The following is a 7,123-nucleotide window of genomic DNA, read 5'->3' on the forward strand; positions in this document are numbered from 1 at the left end:
CACCGCGACTGTGATGTGTGTGCGTGGTTTGTGTGACGGCGTGTGCGTGTGCGTGCGTGTCCAAAACGAAAGGAATTTTGCGCGCAGTGTCGGTGAACGAAACAGAAATCAGCGGGAACAAATCTGAGAAAACACACGAGGAGCGTGGAGGAAAACTAGGCTACAGCCTGGCTACTAACGACACCGCCTCCGGGCAAACTCACCTGCACGAACATCAGAGAGTTGAGAAAAGGCTGGGAAGAGAACGCCGGCCCAATTTTAATTGTTATTGATTATCAGGCTGACGAGTGCCAAATGGTCCCATTGATCATCTCACACAGACTCAGCGCAGTCTACGGAAAGTTGACATGCTGTTTCTCAGCTCGAACAGCTGTACGGAGAAGGGAGAGACAGAGGCAGGAGATAAACGCTGCTGCCGGAGAGCAGAGCTGGAAGGAGATGGCGGCATCTCTTCAGCTGTCACATTATTAGCGACCGAGTTGTAAACAAGGGGCCCCTGCGTCCTCCCGGGCCGCTGCACAGCCGCATGCAAGTCGGTGCACGGTTCAATTCCCCCCCTCGGCAACACGGCCGTCAACAACGGCGACATTGTGAGGGCCCCTCCCTCCCCCCCGTGCTGTCACTAGGTCCCGGCCGGCGGCTGCTGAACTGGCTCTATTCATCCCGGGCCAAATGAGGACTAAATGGCCCTTTATGCCACCAAAGGACCCGATTGTAATAGAGATGCGCATGCACGAGTCGGCCCGCGTTTACCGGGGGTTTCTTGACTTGCTTTCATGTGTTGGACGATCCTCATGAAAACACATGACTGATCTTCTTTTATATGTTCTCCCCCCCCCCACCATATAAAAGTCTAATATTGAGCGTCTTAAAGGGCACTTTTACCGGAAATTTTTAAACAAGAGGACGGAAGAGGAGGCTTAATTATTGCCGCTGCGCAAAGACCTAAATTAGGTTATATGAATGTTAAGCAGTTGTTTATTGAGTGCGAGATAAATCCATCCGACAAATCCTAAATTTCTGACGTTCAAACGTCACGGAGAAAAGACAGTGAGTGCTGACCATCTCAAAATACGAATGAATTATTTAAATCAAATCTAAGATACTTTAAATGTTTACTTGTGGACCGAATAAAGAGGCCCGACTCGAGGTCACGGGCCTTGCAGTCAACGTGAACTCGCTGATGTTCCATCCGGGGAGCAGATAACACATTCTTGCTTTGAAGGCTATTGGTGTAATAAAGTCCTATATCGCTATTACCCCCACTGTGCTGCCAAGAGTCTGCGGGATTTCGTCAGAAATGCCCGAGGCACCGATGTCTAAAAACAAACGAGGAGGCTTGATCAAGACCGTGCCTGCAGAGACTCAGAGGAAGGAGGTGCGGCGTGTCATCATCACTCTGCTGCTAAATCAATCTTCCGATAGGCCAGAGCGAGGTCAGTCCACTAAATACAATCTTAGTGAGATTTCGATTTTAATTGGAGTCCCTGTATTCATATCACATTAAAGTCCCCGCACGTGACATTTATCAGCAAACCCGTCCAAATCTTGTTTTTTGGAGACACTTGACAAACGCTCCGTAAAAGATTTCAGAAACTAAAAAAAAAAAAAAAAAAAAAAAAAAAAAAAAAAAAAAAAACTCGACTTTAACCTCCGTTGATTGGCTGCGGAATCATCCGCTTTAATGTGCCAGACAGTTGCGGAGTGGAGAATAATGTGATGTGGCTCCGTCCTGGCCGCGTCTGTGCGGGTGAAACAGCACTGGGGGCCGACACATCTCTGCGGGGAAGTGACCCGTGCGCTCCAGAGCTCGTCGAAACAAAAAGCTTTGTGGAGCGCTGAGAGAGAAAGAGAGAGAAAGAGAGAGAAAGAGCGAGAAAGAGCGAGCGAGCGCGGCGGGTGGAGAGGGAAGGAGGGAGGGCGAGGAGGAGGAGGAGGAGGAGGAGGCGAGGAGGAGGAGGGGGGAGGACTCTCCCGTTTCATCGCGAGGTCCCGGGAGGCCAGCACGGAGCATAGCTTCAATCAAACCGTGACGTCTCCTCCGGGAGCTGCGCAGCGCCTGGAAAAACGATCTCTCCTCGGCTCTCTGCCGTGCCTCCGCTTTTGTTCACACGCATCTCGCCTCAGCAGAGAGAGCGCAGCGCCGGCAGCGACGAGACTGTTGTTTTATGTCCAGGCGTGAGGGAGAGAAAAAAAACAAGCGCGACAACAATAAGACAGCCCTCGTGCCTCTGTCTGGATCTAAAACAGAACACGGGATTTTTCTTTTGACGAATTGTAAACCATTTCCTTGACGACTTCCCAAACAGATTAGGTTTGATAAGCAAAAGTGGCCCCGTGATTGTATTGACATGCTCTCTCTGACCGTAATATTCGCCGCGTGGTCTCTATTGATTCCAGATTAGAAAAGAAAAAAAAAAGAAAAGAAGAGGAAAAAAAAAAAAAAAGAAAGAAAGAAAAGAAGGGACAAACAGGTTGATGGGTTTAAAATGGAGGCGGCGTGGCTGTCCCTATTCTCTCAAACGCAGCAGATCCCCCAGATGCCCTGCGGAGCACCGCGCTGACGCATCCACTGTCACACATCACTCAGCGTGACAGCAGGCCCGGGGCTGCTGCTGCCTGCAGGTGAACTTTGCTCAACCAACATCTACGCATCCATAAACCCTTAACAACTGTGCATTTCTCCACAGACCGCTGTAAAAAAAAAAAAAAAAAATGTTTCGCTCCTCACGTGTCTGATGTCAGAAACAGCCATTATCACATTAAGTCAACACCTCAGCTCATTTAAAACCACAATTTATTTGAATTGACTGTGTATACCTGGAGAGGTGAGACTGACAGAGGTGAAAGTGATTAGTAAAACAGTTTTTTTGCATATTTCTAATTAGATATTATCTCTAATGAATAAAATTAGCACCAAATTAAATTCTATTTTGCTTGGGGGGCCCCTTGAACCACAATTCGACAACTAATTGGCCCGGGCAATAAAACACTGTTTGTGTAAGTGTTACGTCCTCTAATATGAAGAGAGAGAGAGACAGAGAGAGAGAGAGAAGTATCTGTATGTCCGTCTATGGTAAGCAGCCCTCCCCGTTTGTGTTCCAACACCTGGAAAACAGATCAGTCCCACACTGACTTTCGCAGCAGCACGCAGCGGAAAAATGATGCGCAAAACAGTCCGAAGGGGTACACTATAAATAAACTCGGCCCACGCAAAATGTGAAGTATTTGTTTTAGGCTTCCACAACGCGCACCACTTGGGGAACAGACTCCATTACTTGAAAGATCAGACTCAGCAGTCATCAAAATTTGTGGCTTAAACTTGAAAACGAGGTTGAAAACGGAGAGGGTGATCCTTGAAGGCACGGACAGGCCGATTATTTTGTAGCTGCATGACGCATGAATCCCACCTTTGTTTTACGCAATATCATACGGAACCAAAAAAACAAACAAACAAAAAAAAAAAGCCAATAAAAATGAAAACGGACTAAACCTGACATCATTACTTCTTACGCTGAAGGAAACCGATAACGTAAAGCGGAAGGCACTTCTCGTTCCCTCCAAAACGAACAATGAACTCAAGGAAGCAAGTGGATCATTGCGTTGTATGTTATTTATTGGGACCTACATATTTATGGATCACTACTGGTAATCCTCAGATGTACTTCCAAATGCGAAGAATCTCCAAATGTTTTGTTTTTCATTCTTAAAAAAACAAAACAAAAAAAAACCCCGAATCACATTCAACTGCACGTTTTCAGGTGTCCTCTTACCTCGCCGCGCCAATTAAGACCGACTATTATTTTAAACACAACAAAGCTTTTCTTCTCCATGAATGCCCAGTGAAGTAGCCTCCACCCACCCCCCCCCCCTCCACCCCCACCAGTTAATCACCTTCTCTGTTCCTTCGAGAGGTCCCAACACCAGGACACCCCCCTCCCCCTCCCTCCTCACCCCCCTCACCCGCCCAACATACTCGCGCAGTCGGCCGAACAGACGTTTGCGATTCTTTTACCGTCTACCGTGCGCGGATTGGCTGCTGGGGCTGAAGTGGTCTTTTAGTAGCTGCTTCCCTCACTAAGCTCGTCAATGAGCTGGAGCCAGCCAATATGAGGCACATCGATCGTCCTAAGAGAGCGTCCCCTAATTAGTGCCTGCGTGGCTCCGGGACAGGCAGCAGGCGAGGGGCGGAAGGAAATCTCCCCCGACACGAGTCGTTCTCCTGCGGTGGGGAGCGCGGTCCCGACAAAGTCCTTTTCCAGGAATAAATATCTCGGTTAAACGCTGCTTTGCTGGTCGTGAAATGCAGTCTGTAGCCCGCAGAGGAGCTTTAAAGAATCGTTAGGTAAGACGATGCAGTTTGGAGCACATCCAAGACGCCTTGCAGCACTTATTTCAATTAAACAGCAACTTTATAAGAAGTGGTTCATACTGATTGCTGTCGTCCACAATAGTGCAGAGGGGGAGATGACTGAAGTGGAAGTAACATAAATATTCTAAAGTTGGTAATAGAGTCGAAATTAGTAGATTGCGTTGAAGGCGAGCTGAAACGAATCTCGCCAAGCCAAGAAGAAAATTATGGTGACTGTTATGAGAGGCAGTTTTCAGTATTTTAATATTACTAAAGAATCTGGGGTGACAAAAGATCAGCGCGTATCGGAGGTCCGAGGGGAGAAGGGGGGGGGGGGGTCCTAACTGGCGCTAAACTGATCCCCCGTGCGCATAGAATATTCCCCTTTAATGCAAAGAGTGCGCACAGCCACACTCCGTGCAAGAGGGGGGAAGACTGTAGCGCAAAGTCTAACCCGAGAACACCTGCAAGACATGGTATGTGTGTCAGTGTGTGTGCGTCAGTGTGTGTGCGTCAGTGTGTGTGCGTGTCGCTGTGGTGAAGGGGAGCGAGAAGGAGAGCGCGAGAGAGCGGTGGCACAATGCCAAAGCGGTTTCCATCAACTCGACAGGAAGGTGAGCGGTGCAGTCCCGCGTCCTGTCTCTCCCCCCAACCCCCCCCGCCTCCCCCACACCTTTCTCCAACACCACCTTTGGGACCGATGAGACGACTGATCAACGTCCACTCTGTCCAAACAAAGCCCTCCCCGGCCCCCCCGCCCCCACCACCACCACAACAACACACACCTCCTGCCACACAAACACACACACACACACACACACACACACACACTCAGCTGTCACGCCGACACGCACACACCGCGGGGATGCCCTCCAACTGAACTGAGTATAAACGGAGCAGCGACGCTCGCTTGCCTTTGGCAGGGCGAGGCTGGATTCCGTAACCTTGTTTAGCGCAGAAGCTCCGTGTGCGCGCACGCACACGCGTACATACACACTCCTACTCTCGCCCCACAGGCACTCACACTCTTCGTCACACAACAGGGTGCGAAAAGCCTGAATATTCCCCATCGAGGACGGCGCCACTTTCAAGTTCGCTAATCTCCGGGACGTCCTTCTCACCTCCGTCCGGTTGGCAGGACAGTTGTTAAAAGGCCAAACTCACGGTCGGATCAGCGTGTGCGTGTCTGTGCGTGTGTTATTTATCAACCACATGCCGCTGCCCCGCCGAAACGCACAAAGACCACCCTATGCGCTATTCTTAGAAGTGGCCGATCCTCTCCCAGTCTCTGCGCACAACACCGGACCATCGCGTTTCGATTCAACCTCACAAGAAGACTGTTTTAGATTAAAAAAAAAAACGCAGCAAATGGAAACACCGGCTCATTTCAAACATCTTGGCCGTTATGGTACAAGAAAAAACAAGAGTAGGTAGAACACGTTTTCTCTCCTCACGCAGGGGGATTTCACATCGCCAAAAGACGCACGTAAACCAAAACATACAATACATTTAGGATTTGTCACTGATTGCCTCACCTGGTTAATTGGTACAAGTTCCAGCCGTGGTCCGCTCGCCCCAACTCACGCCTTTTTCCTGTTTTGCCAAGTTAACTAGGAGGGCAGCGCGATCCGTGCGTATACGTAGACGAGCCCGGTTACGGTCCTGTCTGCTGGAGACAGACGATCCCGGCCAAAGAAAAAAAAAAACAACTAAAAGTGTCTAACAGGTTATCGACTTGTCACAAAACAAAACAAGTCTGACAAATAAACCTCTTGGTCTTTATTCTATTGTCTACAGACAACTCTCATCCATTACCCTAAATTTGAAGCAGACTTTTTGCTGCTGAAAATGTCACTTGGGTTTCCATAAAGCAACAACAAAAAAAAAAGATCCTGCGCCGAGGAAAAACAAATGCAGAGAAATCCACTAAAGAAAATCCGTTCAGGTCCTTTCAGTCGGAGAGCAACGCGCCGTACGGCCCGGGCCCCCAAAGGATACAGGTGGCGAGGTCGGCGGATTCGCGGAGAAATTAATTCAGCTCGGCCGTACCTCGCAGCAGCGCCATGTTGGGTTTCAGCGGAGCACGCCGTCCTCGGAAAAAGCCCCTTTCTCCCGCTCTCCGTCACTCCATGTCCTCTCCAACAGCGCAATCCTTGTCTCGGAGGGTTTGCTGAAGGTTATTCCGTGTGGCTCTTCGTCCCGCGTTCGCTTCGAGATTCGTGGAGAACACCCCTGTCGGAGCCCTCAGTTCGCGCCGGGGACGCACGGAGCTGTACGGGGAGTGCCGCACAGAATGGATGAACGCTGCCGAGACCGAGCGACTCGCTCCACTCCCACTCGCGCAGACTCTACCCAGAAGGCCAGTCGGGAGACCGCAATTACCATAAGCCTCCAGCGCACGGCACTGGCTGCGCGCGCACGCACAAACGAAGACACACACACACACACACACACACACACACACAGAAGCGAGCACACACATACAGAAGCTCCGCTGAAACTCCAAAACAGGAATGAAGGAGGTTTGAACTGCAGTTATTGGGCGGAAAATAAAACACTGGTCATATTGGTCATGATATGACACTAATAAAAAAAAATAACAATAATGAAATGAAAATATATACTTGGCTGAGGAAAAGTTAGATAAAAACATGTAAAGCAAGAGCCAAAGAAGAAGGCCAACCTATGTGATATCGTTTGTACTTCAATGTAGAGAATATAGTCAGGTCAGAATCAGCTTCACTGGCCAATAAGCTAGTTGTATAAAAGGAT

At 49.3% G+C, this 7,123-nt stretch overlaps 1 protein-coding gene across 3 annotated transcripts in view; it reads right to left on the reverse strand.

Moving 5' to 3' along the window:
* bcor (BCL6 corepressor) overlaps positions 1–6,806 on the reverse strand; it is a 36,202-nt gene extending 29,396 nt beyond the window's left edge. For 2 of the 3 annotated variants that reach the window (XM_069154203.1, XM_069154201.1), the window contains exon 1: positions 5,887–6,806. The gene's annotated coding sequence lies outside the window, so the exon portion shown is untranslated. Of the gene's footprint in view, positions 1–203; positions 468–5,886 lie in introns of those variants that run through there. The other variant, XM_069154202.1, reaches the window with a different exon arrangement.
* Positions 6,807–7,123: the final 317 nt, after the last annotated feature.

This window comes from Embiotoca jacksoni, unplaced genomic scaffold (genome assembly GCF_022577435.1).
Source record: "Embiotoca jacksoni isolate LCO1_2020_lvr unplaced genomic scaffold, fEmbJac1.0.p SCAF_2, whole genome shotgun sequence".
Lineage (NCBI taxonomy): Eukaryota > Metazoa > Chordata > Actinopteri > Embiotocidae > Embiotoca > Embiotoca jacksoni.